The sequence below is a fragment of the Symphalangus syndactylus genome, chromosome 16, assembly GCF_028878055.3.
Source record: "Symphalangus syndactylus isolate Jambi chromosome 16, NHGRI_mSymSyn1-v2.1_pri, whole genome shotgun sequence".
In the NCBI taxonomy this organism is placed as follows: Eukaryota; Metazoa; Chordata; class Mammalia; order Primates; family Hylobatidae; genus Symphalangus; species Symphalangus syndactylus.
This window is the reverse complement of record NC_072438.2, coordinates 80077501-80093463: the sequence shown is the minus strand read 5'-3', so window position 1 is coordinate 80093463 and position 15963 is coordinate 80077501. Positions and strand designations below refer to the sequence as shown.

At 36.1% G+C, this 15963-nt stretch overlaps 2 protein-coding genes across 2 annotated transcripts in view; both read left to right on the top strand.

The window, feature by feature from the left end:
- The window catches only part of LOC134732761 (histone-lysine N-methyltransferase PRDM9-like), a 344587-nt gene that overhangs the window by 250380 nt on the left and 78244 nt on the right, over positions 1-15963 (top strand). The window lies entirely within an intron of this gene.
- LOC129464545 (histone-lysine N-methyltransferase PRDM7) overlaps positions 14942-15963 on the top strand; it is a 77827-nt gene continuing 76805 nt past the window's right edge. Inside the window, 1 exon segment of the mRNA XM_063619570.1 lies at positions 14942-15010. The gene's annotated coding sequence lies outside the window, so the exon portion shown is untranslated.

Genomic DNA, 15963 nt, shown 5'->3' with positions numbered 1-15963 from the left:
CCATAAAAGATAATTTTACAAATGAAATACTGCATCATTAAAGTTAGCATTTATGAAACCCAAAAGTGCATAATAAAATGACAGCAGCTTGCTCAAAACAGTGTTATATCCTGCTAAAGTGCTTATCTTTTAAGAGAAAGAGCAGCGATACAACTCCACTCTTCTAAGGAGGACACAAAGGGTCCTGCTAAATTCACTTACCTTGTTTTAGGGTACAAGGGTTTTAGTGCTCTTTAAAATCTTAAAACAGAGCACATTTTTATTTTATTGTTGTATTGTGTGATACCAAAATTATTCATTAAAGGATTGTTAATGATATGGTAGATACACTAAAATAGTTTAATTGTGAGACAAATTGGGATAATTACATACAGATGATTTAACTAATGAAATATTAAAATACGCTGATACATTTAGAAAATTATGAAGTCTCACTGAGTTCAGAACTAGACTTGAATCACTATTCTATTTAAAAACTAATTAAATCAGCTGTAGTGAACCATCTCCAAGTCAATGCTTTCAACATTGAACGCATTTCTATCACAAAGTATAGCAGTTTTAAAGCCACTTTGCCAAGAATCTTGGAATGGTAAATGAGGATAAGCTTTTGTTTCTTACCAGTGCTCTAAATACAAGGAAAATTGCCGAGTCATACCTACTTAGGATTATAGTAAACTTCTGCATAGGGCCAAGTGATTCTTCCATTGGTTTCAGAGAGCCAGCACCCATTCTTACATATCCTCTTGCCAGTGCATTAGTCATATAAATAACAAGCATAAATAGTGCTTTTTATATACTTATGTTTTCCTTTCTATTGTGGAAGATGAAATTTAAATTTATCAAGGATTTTGACTCTTGAGAAAAGGAGATAGTACCCAACTATCAGTAGATTGAGTAATGTGAAACATATTTGATTACCGATTCAAAGAAGAAACATTAAGATTGCAATACAAAAAGTGATTATACTTTGATGTGCTGTTTGTCTGTAAATGTTCTAGGTTATGCTTATTATTCATAACCTGACTTTTGCTGTGCAGAATAACCTCTTTCTATTATTAATATGATGAAGAAGCTATGCATGCACTGAATGTACATTTTTTGGAAATATGTACCAAATGATACAGGTATTATGGGTGCAGAAGCAGGAATTAAAGAAACCTGATAATTTAATGAGGAAGGTGACTATGTAGTCAGATAAGAACTCATTATATCTGAAAAGTTTCATTGCTGACGAACTATGGCAAACTGGCTTCTTGGTATATACCGAGACACGCAGTAGTGGGCTTTATTTCCATTACGCTTCATTTCTTTCTTTTTTTTTTTTTTTTTGAGACAGAGTCTTGCTCTGTTGCACAGCTTGGAGTCCAGTGGTGCAATCTTGGCTCACTGCAACCTGTGCCTACTGGGTTCAAGAAATTCTCCTGCCTTAGCTTCCCAAGTAGCTAGGATTACAGGTGTGCGCCACCATGTCCAGCTAATTTTTTAACTTTAGTAGAGACTAAAATGAGGTTTCACCATCTTGCCCAGGCTGATCTCAAACTCCTGGCCTAAAGTATCCACCCACCTCTGCCTCCCGAAGTGCTGGGATTACAGGGTGAGTCACTATGCCCAGCCTGCTTCATCTCTTTAAAAAACAGATTTTATAGAGCTTACAAAACGACATGCAGTTGCCATGATATAAAATAGTTACAAAATTAGTAAAGAAAAAATTAAAAATGAGTAAAAAGAAAGCAGAGGTTCATGTGCATGGGGCAATATACATTTAAATGTATACTCCGTTAATGAAAGCATGCTTCAAAATCAGATCTGATCATTCTGGTGACTATCCAAAGAAAAAATAAAAAATAAGCCTTTTACAAATTTAGCACAGTATGTTTTTTCATGCGAAGTGCTAAATGAAAACAGTAAAATGCTTCTCTTAATGTGCAAGACTAGTTTCAAATAGCAATGCAATGCAAATTGAAGGTGCAGTACTGTTAAGCCAATGACCAAAAAAAGTTTAATATCATACTTCAATGTCTAATGTCTGGCATAATTAAACTTTAAGATGAAATATCTACAAAAGGATTATAATTAATATTTTGGAAGTAATTATTATTGCCACCCCTTTCAACTCTTGCTCCTTAGAAATCTTTCATAATCATTGACATTAGACAGTTCTGTTATATCCTTGGAAAATATATTTGTTATTGAAAAATTTGGGTTAAGAATTAAAAACATTTATCTATAGCAACTTAAGTATGAAAGGTATTGTTAAGTGGCAGATAAAGTTGATGTAATGTAACTTAACTGACTAGTTTTCGAAGTTACTCTATGACTTTAGAACTATCTTGGCTGTGCTGGGCACAGTGGCTCAAGCCTGTAATCCTAGCACTTTGGAAGGCCTAGGCAGGAGGATCACTTGAGGTCAGGAGTTCAAAACCAGCCTGGTGTGGTGGCATGCGCCGGTAATCCCAGCTACTTAGGAGGCTGAGGCAGGAGAATTGCTTGAATCCAGGAGGTGGAAGTTGCAGTGAGTGGAGATCTTGCCACCATACTCCAGCCTGGGAGACAGAATGAGACTCTGTCTCACATCAACAACAAAAAAATTATCGTGGCTGACAGACTAGGAGGTGTAGCACTATTAACGCAACTTCTCCAAAATGACTACTGGTGCAGCGAGAACTTCATATTGATTTACCCCATCAAATAATTATACATCTTGGCCGGTCGCGGTGGCTCACGTCTGTAATCCCAGCACTTTGGGAGGCCGAGGCGGGTGGATCACGAGGTCAGGAGATCGAGACCATCCTGGCTAACACAGTGAAACCCTGTCTCTACTAAAAATACAAAAAATTAGCTGGGCGTGGTGGTGGGCACCTGTAGTCCCAGCTACTCGGGAGGCTGAGGCAGGAGAATGGCGGGAACCCGGGAGGCGGAGCTTGCAGTGAGCCAAGATCGCGCCACTGCACTCCAGCCTGGGCGACAGAGCGAGACTCCGTCTCAAAAAAAAAAAAAAAATTATACATCTTAAATGATGGAAGCTTTAAGGCATTAATAAAGTGCTATGAGGTTTTATGGGTTTTATCATATTTTATTATAGCATAACTGTATATTGTGACAGATGTCTTCTGCATTTAAAATTTTTATGTTTTGTATTAGTCATCATATTCATAATATTTTACTAAGTGAAATGTTTGTAATAATGAGTCTTTTAAAATTTCATATCAATCACCATTATACCTTAGTAAGTTGTTTTGAAATTTCATATCAATTATCGTTATACATTAGAAAGTTATACATTTATTGCATAGTGCTCTGTTTTTTATGAAATATATCATTATTTTATAATATTTTAACCTTACAGAAAAGTTGCAAGATTAGTACAAGAATCTCCAAGATACTCTTACCTAAATTTACTAGCTGCTTATATTTTGTCTCACTTGTTTTATCATCCCCTCTCTCTGTGTTTTGTTCTATTTATCTATTTATACATATACGTATATTATTTTTCTTCTTGAATCATTTAAGAGTAAGTTGGAGATAGAGTTACCCTTAATCCCTAAATACTTCAGTGTGCTTAGCCTAAGAGTAAGCTTATTCTCTTCAATAGCTACAGTATAGTTAACAAAATCAGAAACTAAAAAAAATCTGTACTCAATATTCAAATTTCGACAATTTGTCAATAAGCAGTCATTTATAGATATTTTTCTCCAGCCAGAATCCAAATATGTTGTTTCCAAGTTTCTTTAGTCTCTTTAAGTTTTGTATAACTACATATACAAATATATATGAACTTATTAAATGTACATTCTTTTTTTTTTTTTTTTTTTTTGAGACAGAGTCTCGCTCTGTCGCCCGGGCTGGAGTGCAGTGGCGCAATCTCGGCTCACTGCAAGCTCCGCCTCCCGGGTTCACGCCATTCTCCTGCCTCAGCCTCCGAGTAGCTGGGACTACAGGCGCCCGCCACCGCGCCCGGCTAATTTTTTTGTATTTTTTAGTAGAGACGGGGTTTCACCGTGGTCTCGATCTCCTGACCTCGTGATCCGCCCGCCTCGGCCTCCCAAAGTGCTGGGATTACAAGCGTGAGCCACCGCGCCTGGCCCTAAATGTACATTCTTTAAAGTTTTTGCATTTTCATGTAAGTCAGACTATTTTCTATATATGAAAACTTTATAAGAACATTGTTTTTGCCAAACACTCTGAGATAAAAATATGTGAACTTTTCATTTACATAATAAAATCTGGCAAATACTATAGAGGAAACAGTAATGACTAAATCATTACTCTTATCTTTGACACAGTTCAGATTCTACTAATAATATTTGCATACATCAAGTGTTAAACACCAGGCTAAGTGGTCTTTGATATATTGTCTCACTTCCCCTTTAAATAACATAAATAAGCAACCTGGTATACAGTGAGGATACAAATTAGTAACTTGAAGTGTGTATAGTTGATAGCTATTGAAACTGAAATTTGAATTCAGGTTTTTAGAATTCCAATTAAGCAAATGTGTGTAATATATAATATAAAATAACAAGGGTCAGAAATAAATCCAGATGAAGTTCCAGGAGTGAGAGATCATACCAGTTTTTAATATGAGAAATGAATGAGAATTTAGGCTTTGAATATAGTTGTGCATAAGTATACATAAATACACATGCTTATCAGAAGCAATAGTTCAGAATGTGATTCATTCCATCCCTCAATCATATGCTGACATTAATGGTTATATATCTGTGTCTCATTAAGAAAATGTTCATTTTTCTTGAAAGAATAATTTCTAATATCTACTTCCAGAAAAGTCATGTGTATGTTGGCGGGGATGCTACTCACAAATTTGGGATCATTTTATTCCTTAAGTAAGAGGGGTATATTTCTTTTCTTTTGCTGCAAAACAAATTTCCACAGATTTAATAACTTCAAACAACACCCATTCATTAGCTCACAGTCCTGCAGGTCGTAAGTCTGGGTGACCTCAACTGAATTCTATGTTGGGGTTATCACAAAGCTGAAATTATGGTGTTGATCAGGCTAAACTTTTATCTAGAGACATTGGAAAAGAATCCACTTCCAGGTTCTTTCAGATCAACGGCAGAATCCAGTGCTATGCAGTTGGAGATCTAGAGGTTCCACTTTCCTTGTTGGCTGTCTGCAAGCAGTGACCACCTGTACTTCTCATGTCACTTTCTCTGTCTTCAAGGCCCACAACCATGTGTTTTGTCTTTCTCACACTTTAATGTTTCTGAATTCCTCTTCTGCTACCAGCTGGCCACTCTGCTTTTCAAATGCTCATGTGATTACATTGGACCATGGTCATTACCTGATCATAAGTGTCAACTGATTAGCACACTTAATTACATTCTCTAAGTCCCTGTGGCCTTGTATGTTAACATATTCAATAGCATGATTTTCATTATATTGGCATTCCCAATAATTATGATAAAAAATGTGGCGGGGGCCATGTTTTGAATTTTGCTTACCTCATAGAAGATAGTAAAATAGGTCTGAGACATATTTGAATTTAGCCCTATTTTATCACATCAGCACTACCACTTTCAGAGTGAACCTACATATTTGGGATGAGTATCCTTGTAATCTGCACATTTAAGGTCTTTTTTTCAGTAAGAATTCTACTTGACATCACTGTAATTTTTGATGTTATTGATAAACTATACAAATTTCTTCTCTCTTGGTTTTCACAGAACCATTTATTTTGCTAGCTTAATTATATCTTTGGCCACTTATGAGTCTATTTTTCTTTGTTGTTGCTTCTGATGTATTTTGTTTTGTTTTGTTTTTCCTTCACCAGCTGTGAAATATCCACCAACCTTTGGATTACAACGTTTTCTCATAATATATTTTATTGCTATTGAATATTTACTCTCATGGATTCCATTATCTATTAGCAAATATATTTCCATTACTGATTCCCACTTTGCTATGTAGTTTTCCACTTGTATTTGTTGGTCACAAACAAATAGCATGTAAAGGCCGGGTGCGGTGGCTCATGCCTGTAATCCCCGCACTTTGGGAGGCCAAGGCCGGCGGATCACAAGGTCAGAAGATCGAGACAATCCTGGCTAACACGGTGAAACCCCATCTCTACTAAAAATACAAAAAATTAGCCAGGCATGGTGGTGGGTGCCTGCAGTCCCAGCTACTCGGGCGGCTGAGGCAGGAGAATGGCGTGAACCTCAGAGGCGGAGCTTGCAGTGAGCCTAGATTTTGCCACTGCACTCCAGGCTTGGCGACAGAGCAAGACTCTGGCTTAAAAAAAAAAAAAAAGCACGTAAAATATTATATTGCTCTAATGCAACAGAATATAGACTTTCAGCACTGAGAGAAAATAGAAAAAAATAGGCAATCATTTTGCTCATACTCATTACATTAAGAATTCTGGGCAAATTAAAAAATACATCAAACAGTATATTCTTACATTGCAAAGTATCTATACTAAATAATCAAAGGGTTATAACAATATTTTTATAATGCACATCACAGTGGTAAACTTTTATATTGGATTTTACGTTGTTTTGAAGCTGGCAAATAGATTCTCTGGGTTTATAAGAGTACTGGACCTGGACCTGGGGAACATTGGTCAATGACACGTCTCAGATGAAACACTCTCCAGGAAGTTTCTTTTAGCCCAAGAGAGCAACCTTGCCTAAAGTCATGCCAGTTTTTAGGCAACTGCCCATATCCAATGACTGGAGAATGAAAAGATATAAACTCCCAGCATATTTGCCTCAAGACAGAACAATTATGATGGGTAATTCATACTCCACAGCTGCCTGTGATGAGCTGTGGTCTTGGCTTCAAATGCAGTCATGTGCCATGTAACCACGTTTCAGTAAATGACTGACTGCATATAGGATGGTGGTCCCCTAAGATTACAATGGAGCTGAAAAATTCCTGTCACCTAGTGGCATCATAGTCCTTGTAACATCACAGCACAATGAATTACTCTTATGTTTGTGGTGATGTTGCTGTAAAAAAAAACTACTGAACTGCCAGGCATATAAAAGTATATAGTGCTTACAATTATGTACAATACATAATAGTTGATATGATAAGAACTAACTATGCTATTGGTTTATGTATTTAATATACTACACGTTTCATTGTTATTTTAGAGTATAAATAAGTTAACTATAATACAGCCTCAGGCAGGTCCTTCAGGAAGTATTTCAGAAGAAGGTATTTTTGTCATAAAAGATCATCGTTACATGCTTGTTACTGTGCCCGAAGACCTTTCAGTGGGGCAAGATATGGAGGTAAAAGGCAGTAATATTGAAGAGTTTGACCTAGTGTAGGGCAAGGTTAATGTGTGTGTTTCTTAGTTTTTAACAAAAAAAATTAAAAAGAAAAAATAAACTAAAAATTTAAAAAAATAGAAAAATGCTTGTAGAATAAGGAAATGAAAAAAATATTTTGTACAGCTATACAATGTGCTTATGTTTTAAGCTAAATGTTATTAAAAAGACTCAAAAAGTTAAAAACTTTAAAAGCTTATGATATAAAAGCATAGCAGTAAGATAAGGTTAATTTATTATTGAAGAAATATTTCTTGATAATCCAGTGTACCCTAAGTGTACACTGTTAATAACATCTACCGTAGAATTTCAGGCCTTCATATCTACTTGCCACTCTCTTATGCACTAAACTAGAGCAACTGGCAGTCCTGTAAGCTCCATTCACAGTAAGTGCCCTGTACAGGTGTATGTTTTTCTATCTGTCATACTATGATTTTTACTGTACCTTTTCTATGTTGAGATACATAAATACTTACCATTGTGCTACAATTACCTACAGTCTTCAGTACAGTAACATACCATACAGCTTTGTAGTCTAGAAGCAATATACTATACCATATATGCCAGGTGTGTTGTAAGCTATATTGTCTAGGTTGTATAAGTACACTCTACGATGTTCACACAATGACAAAATTGCCTATCGATAAATTTCTCAGAAGGTTTCCCTATTGTTAAATATTCCTTGAGTGTACATCACTGCTTTGCTTTGAGTAACCACTCCTGCTGACCAATACTACTTTTTACACTAACTCATAGGTATACAGAGCTTCCTTTTATTATTTTTATAGTGTAGTATGTGTTTTAATAATTACTGAATAATATACTAGAGCATTTATCAGACCATCTCATGACACCTGCCTGAAAACAAACTAAAAAGCAACACAGAAAAATTACTTTGATGCAATTCCTTGTAATTCAGTTGTTTTAATTACCACAATCCTCAGAAATAAAGCTTCTAACTCACTTTTTAAAAGATTGTATAATTTATGGTTTTATTTTTAAAATGCTTTGACACCAAACATCTTTAAATCATGCCGTCATTTAATGTAGTGGTAACCTAGATCAAGTACTATGTCTCTAAAATTTAAGTTTGTAATTTTTCTCAAAAGAATGGGGTCTCTAATGCAAGCTATTTGACAGAGTCACCATCTGCCTGCCCTGAGCTTTAACATCTAGAAGAAGGTATCATCCACTGGGGAAATTTCCACATGCATTTCAGTTGAAAAGCTAAGACTTCCTCACCTTTTCTTGCCCTTTGTGCTTGGGGAAATGGAGTACCACTCAACACTGCTGGCCAAAGATACAGCTGGCCAGTTTTGACCTCCTGGATTCTGGCCAACAGCTGTTCAATCTGTGCTCTGCACTCACGGGACTTGAAGTTGAAGCATCATCCCCTGTATTGCCAATTCCACCCTAATTATCTCAATGCTCCATAACCAAAGACTTCTTTTTTCCCTCACCAGAATAAATTGTTTAGCATTTTCTCTATCAAATACATACTATTTATTAGCATAGCTACATGAATGACCTAGATTCTAATACTTACAAATTCAGTAAGTGGATTATCAGTAGGTTGTATTTTTTTAACTGAAACACAACCTGAAAACTTTTTAGTAAATAAAAACAATAATAGTAAGTCATAGTTAGCAAATGATTTTTGAAAATTTTAAAAAATTGATTATTAAGTAGGATTAAAGGGATGAGATATCAACTTTCAATTTTATTATTTACAATAATTTTTTATTTACAATTTTTATTACAATAATCTCAAAAACTCTGGGAGAATTATTTTATATAAGAAAACTTGAGCTTTTTGGCAGGGAATGGACCACGTAAAGGGGTTAGTTAATTGGAGAATCCTAGTGCATTTACTCAGCTGTCCAGTTGCTATTTATGATTTGAAAAAAGAAAAGTGTATTTGAAAACACCTTTGCAAAAATTACGACACTGAAAAAAATCAAACAGGAAAATTACGACAGTGAATGAAATCTGACCTAACTGACCCCATCTTGCTTCTAACCTACAAGCTGCTCTTGTTCATTCTTGGGTATAGGTTGAGCTTACCATAGTAGGAATTTACCTTATAGTTTAACTTTGAAACTAAGATGATAGCCCCTTCCTAAAATGAACCCTCTCTTTGCTGGGGACAAGACCACCTTTGTAAGGCTAACAAGTTAGCCACAAGGCTAAAAATGATGGATCAGGAGTCACGCAGCCAGAGGCCACAAGATTCCTAACCTCCTCAACTGCTCCTGTGGATGACATCACTATTGTAAAACCTAAGATTGTTGTTAGAGATATTAATCAGGCCCTGCATTCTGATGGACCAGCTGGCACCACCTAGACCGGTAAAGTGGTTCAATTAGTTCTGTGATCCTACCCAGGAACTGAAGGCAGAAAGAAAAACCCACTTTGACCCCCAGTGAATGTATCCCCTACACTAACAATTAACATTCCCCATTCCCTAGCCCTCTGCTCATCAAATTATCCTTGAAAAACCCTAATGTCTGAGCCTTTGAGGAGACTGACGTTGAGTGATAGCTCTAGTTCTCCTTCATGTCTGGCCTTGCATCTATTAAATTCTTTATTTTCCGCAAAACTACAGTCTCAGTCAATTGATTTTTGTGCAGGAAGAACCCCTTGGGTGATTACATAATTGTTTGTACAATTATATTTTTAAATACATACAGGAACTCATATTTCCCACAGTGTTTCTGTTTCTTAAATTATTTTTACCATGTTTGCCCTTTAAATTTTCTCTCAAAAACATACGTGTAACTTTTCCATGAGACGTAAAACATTAATATATAACCTTTTTGATTATTTTCCAGTAGTGTCAATAAAAATGCACACATCTTGCTCACTCTTTACCACTGTCCTCATGTGATCAACATTGGTGAGTCACATTATGAAGTAGAATAATGATTACAGAATCACAAATGTATTGAACTTCTTATTTTGAATAAATTGACCCTATAATTTATCTAAAATTTATACCTATAATGTCTAAGTTTATAATATTTTAACCCAAATACACTATTGCCCTATCAGGTATGCTAGCAGAGGAAATAGTCCATTGTTATTGTCTGTTTATTGATTAGGATAGAGTGATGATTTGGTTACGTGTTGTTTTCAGATATAACGAAGTTTCTCAGTAAACAGATTTGGAGATGAAAATTTGCACATAATAATTTTATTAAGGAGGGTTCTCAGGATTAACACCTATTGAGAAATAAAAAAATTAAGATTGAGAAAAAGAACTTGAACTGTGAAACAGTCTCAAGGAGGCCTTGGCCAATCTCTTGGGCAGCTCTGCTAAAGTGGCTCTTTAGAATTCTGCTTTGATATAAGGCCACAAGCATTTATACTACCATATCAATAGCCATTTGATAATGAGTGTCCTAGAGAAAGAGGATTTCTCCTGGTAGGGCAGCTCTCTTTGCCCAAGGACAATTTCACAAGTCTCAAGACTCAGTAGAAAGACATCAGGCAGCAGTACTCTTAGAGGGTAGACAAATGAAAGCCTCAGAACTGAAGGGTGTATCTTGGTAGCACACAAGAGCATCCATTACAGTCCAACCTTTTGCTTTCTTCAGCTCCACATACTTTATATAATACATTTTGGAAACTCTTCATTCAAGATTTGCACTGGTCAAATTTCTTGGGGTAAATTGCAACAGGAAGTTTAGTGGAAAAACTTCAACATCACCACTGTAGCTGGTCTTGAAGACGTAATTTGTTTCTCTCTCTCTCTTTATTATTATTATTATTATTATTTTTACCAGTTCTAGATTCCCCTCAATTTTAACAAGCATCTTCACTGGCTTAGGGTCTTATTGGTATGTTGACCAAGAAGTTATTCCCAAGGGGATCTTAACTCCAGGTCATCATGCTCCTCTCGGCCTACTGTACATGAGCATTAAACAATAAAACTGGGTAAGAAAATGCCAAGAGATCTCTCAGGGAGGACATGAGTATCAAGCATGTTGTTTTCTGACCTCACTGCATAACATTCTATCTCTTTATGATGATCAAGATAATTCCTCCTACTAAGATTGTGACACCTTTTCTTGATTATTGGTATTTTGACAACAAGCCTTGAAGTATACGTACAACAGCCAAGGATTGAAGTTTCAAGGGACTCTTGCTGGATACTCTGGTGAAAGTCTTCTTCCACAGGAAACCCAGGTCTCTAACGCAAAAAAAAAAAAAAAAAAGTAAAAACCTCTTAAATGGGCAGCTGGAAATAAAAATAAGTTCAGTTACTTACTGAGAACCACTCTCAGTTATCAAATCCATGTATCTGTACTTTTTTATCCTAGCACCATATGAGAACTATTGATTTAGGGGATATATTGCATTTTGATATACAGTGTTCTACCTTATCAGAGTATTATTCTTAAACAGGCACATCAATTGTGCTTTTCATAGACTGTTACATTTATATTTCTCTCTCTGATTAGCAGCTTCTGGGTGAGGTGCATGTGCATGTATGTGTGTGTGCATACGTGTGAATAACAGAAGTAGTTGATGCCACAGTGAACTGTACACTGATACACTGTTTTGCTCTAAAGTAGATTCTGAGGCTGTGCTAGTCCTATATCAATTTGTAATTCCTTGAATGATGATGCTAAGTGAGACCCTGAAGGCCGGAACTGTACCTGGGATAGGTTTTGATGCTTTCACCTCTGGTGTCAAAGGACTCCACTGTAATTAACTTGCTACTATAGAGTACATGTGGTCTCTTCATGTATGACGGCCTATCGTGGGTTCTGAATTGGACTTTAATGTTTGAATATTGGACATTCTGAAGCCATAGTAGCTAGATCAGCCTTAGTGAGTTGGAATCTATGTCACTAGGTTCATTCATGACCGTCTTTGCCACTATAGCAACTTTATTATTGTGCATTTATCCTTTCAGGACTAAAGGGGCCATTGAGACTTTCTTACATCAAATGGCTAAGTCATTGTTTCTGTCTGGTTGTTTACTGCATTGTCAACGGCACATGCCTTTTGTTGGGTATTATTATATACTACAAAGATCATATATTATGTCCACTCCTGTAGGTTAATTGACATATAGTTCCCCAGACATTCTTGTTCGTAGTCTCATTTTTTTGCAGACTTTCCAAAAACCTGCTAAGCTATTTGCCACAGCCCATGATTCTGCATACGTTCTGTTACTAGTCTGCTTCTCTTTCCATATCACGTGAATGACCAAAGATTTGTTCATTAGGAGAATTTCTCCTCTCCCAACTTTCAGGACAAACTGAGTGGACCTCTAATGAAACTGCAGCAAGCTTTTATTAGGTTCTAACCAGTACCGAGTCTAATCCACCCAAAGTCTGACAAAGTTAGAAGTTACCAAAACTAATTCAAGAAAAAATAGAAAACCTGAATAATACTTATATCCATAAAATAGTTTGAAATTAAAAATCTTTCCCAAAGTCTAATCAACCTCTCAAGAAAAGAACAACAACAAAAAAACATAAGGCCAGCCCAGATGGCTTCTCTGGTAAATTTCATCAAATATTTAAAGAAGAAAAAATATCAAATCTACTCAAACACTTCTAGAAAACAGAAGAGAAGGGAACAGTATTAATCACATTTCCAAGAGGTTAGTGTATTCCAAAACCAAAAAAAAAATCACAAGAAAAGTAATTCATAGTGCAATAACCTTATAAACATAAATGCATAAAATCTTAAGATATTAGCCAATTATATTCAGCATAATATAAGAATGATATACTATACTGGCCGGGCGTGGTAGCTCATGCCTGTAATCCCAGCACTTTGGGGGACCGAGGTGGGTGGATCACCAGGTCAGGAGATTGAGACCATCCTAGCTAACATGGTGAAATCTTGTCTCTATTAAAAATACAAAAAATTAGCTGGGCATGGTGGCACGTGACTGTAGTCCCAGCTACTCGGGCGGCTGAGGCAGGAGAATCACTTGAACCCAGGAGGTGGAGGTTGCAGTGAGCTGAGATTGCGCCGCTGCACTCCAGCCTGGCGACAGAGCAAGACTGTCAAAAAAAAAAAAAAAAAAAAGAAACAAAGAATTATATACTATACCAAATACCAAATGGGGTTAATTCAAGAACTGAACAGGTAATTTAACATCTATAAATTTATTAGTATAGTATATTAAGAGAGTAAAGCACAAAAATACACATAATTATCTCAAAAGACACAAAAAATGATAACTGAAGAAAATCTAACACTGCTTCATAATAAAAACTCTCAAAGTTAAGAAATAGAAGTGAACTTTCTCAACTAGATAAAGGACACATACCACAAACAAACAAACAAAAATGACAATATCTTGTTTAATTGTGAAAGGCTGAACACTCCTTTTTCTATTATGGAGAACAAGTAAAAAATGTCTACTCCCCCCATTCTATTAAATGTCATGCTAAGGGTCTAGCCAGTGTTATATGGCAAAAATAAAATAATAAAAATAAAATTAAATAACAAGCATACGTAGTAATAAGGAGAAGTAAGATAGTTATTATTTGCAAATGACATAATCCTATAGATAGAAAATCCTAAAGAATACATACACTCAGAAAAAAAACAAAGAAATACAGTTTGCAAAAATCACAGGATACAAGATTAATGTACAATAATGCATTTTGGAATTCTAGCAATAAGAGACTTAAAAATAAAATCTCATAAGAAAGCTTTATTCACATTTACATTAGAAGCTACAATAAAAATATATTTAAAACAACAATTAAAAACTACAAAATATTGCTGAAGCTACAGAAGACCTAAATAAATGATGAGATATCTCATGTTCGTGGAATGACTCAGAATTGTTAAGATGAGTATTCTTCTCAAATTGTTCTGTAGATTACATGAACTTCCTATCAAAATCTTAGCACATTATTTTATAATAGAAAATGACAAGGTGATCTTAAAAATTATGTGGAAATGTAAAAGATTGAGCCTTGCCAAAACCACTTTGAAAAAAAAAAATTGGAGGACTTATACCCCCTTAAGTCTGAATATACTGTACAACTTGAATAATAAAGGTAGTGTGTTATTACCAAAAATATAATCAAATAGGTCAATGAGTATAATTGAGAGTCCAGAAATAAAGCCTTACCTTTCCAGTCAATTGATTTTCTACAAAGATGCCAAGTTAATTTAAGGGCAAAAAAAAATAGACATTACAAAAAATTTGTGCTGGGAAAATTAGATATCTATAGACAAATAAGCAAAAAATACAACAATACAGAAACCAAAACCAAAACTTGCATTAAAAAAACTCGAAATTAATCATAGAGCTAGATGTCAATGATAAAACTATAAAAAATACATAAGAGAACATAGGTGAAAAATCCTATGGCTTTTGGTTAAGTAGAATTCTCATATATGTCAACAAAAACAAGAACCACGAAAGGCAAATGTTGATAAATCATACACATGGATATGGTTTGGCTCTGTGTCCCCACTGAAATCTCATCTGGAATTGTAATCCCCAGGTGTCAAGGGAGGGACCTGGTGGGAGGTGACTGAATCATGGGGGAGGTTCCCCCATGCTGTTCTCGTGATACGGAGTTCTCAGGAGAGCTGATGGTTTAAAAGTGGCAGTTCTTCCTGCTCTCTCTCTCTTTCTCCTGCTGCCTTGTGAAGACAGTAGTTGCTTCCCCTTTGCCTTCCGCCATGACTGGAGGTTTCCTGAGGTCTCCCAGCCATGCGGAACTGTGAGTCTATTTAACCTCTTTCCTTTATAAATTACCCTGTCTCAGCAGTATGTTTTTCTTTTTTCTTTTTTTTTGAAACCGAGTCTCGCTTTGTCACCCAGGCTGGAATGCAGTGGCGCGATCTTGGCTCACTGAAACTTCCTCCTCCCAGGTTCAAGCGATTCTCCTGCCTCAGCCTCCTGAGTAACTGGGACTACAGGCGCCCGCCACCATGCCCAGATATTTTTTGTATTTTTAGTAGAGAGGGGGTTTCACCGTGTTGGTCAGGCTGGTCTTCAACCCCTGACCTCAAGCAATCCACCAGCCTTGGCCTCCCAAAGCGCTGGGATAACAGGCGTGAGCCACTGCGCCCAGCCTCAGTAGTATCTTTATAGCAGTGTGAAAATGGACTAAAACACATATCAAAAGTAAAAATTTAAGATAATAAAAATGCAAGCCATATCCTGGGAAATTATCTTTACAATGTATATATCTGACAAAAGATTTTTATCCAGAATACGTAAAAGACTCAAAGACAAACAATGAGAAAATAAACAACCAAATGAAAAACTGGCCAAAGATTTCAACAAGCACTTCACCAGAGTAGATCTATGGATGACAAATACGCATGTGCAAAGTTCCTCAACATCATTAGTCATTTGAAAAATGTAGACCCAGAGTTCAATACCAGTATTTATACATATACACACACGCACTAAGATAGCTACAATTTTTTAAAAAGACAAATATGTGAAGAAAGCGTATCCTGTACAATTCGATTCTTATAAACTAGACTTAGGCCAGGCGTGGTGGCTCAGGCCTGTAATTCCAGGACTTTGGGAGGCCGAGGCAGGCGGATCACGGGGTCAGTTCGAGACTAGCCTGGCCAACATAGTGAAACCCCTTCTCTATTAAAAATACAAAAAATTAGCTGGGTGTGGTGGCATGTGTTTGCAATCCCAGCTACTCGGGAG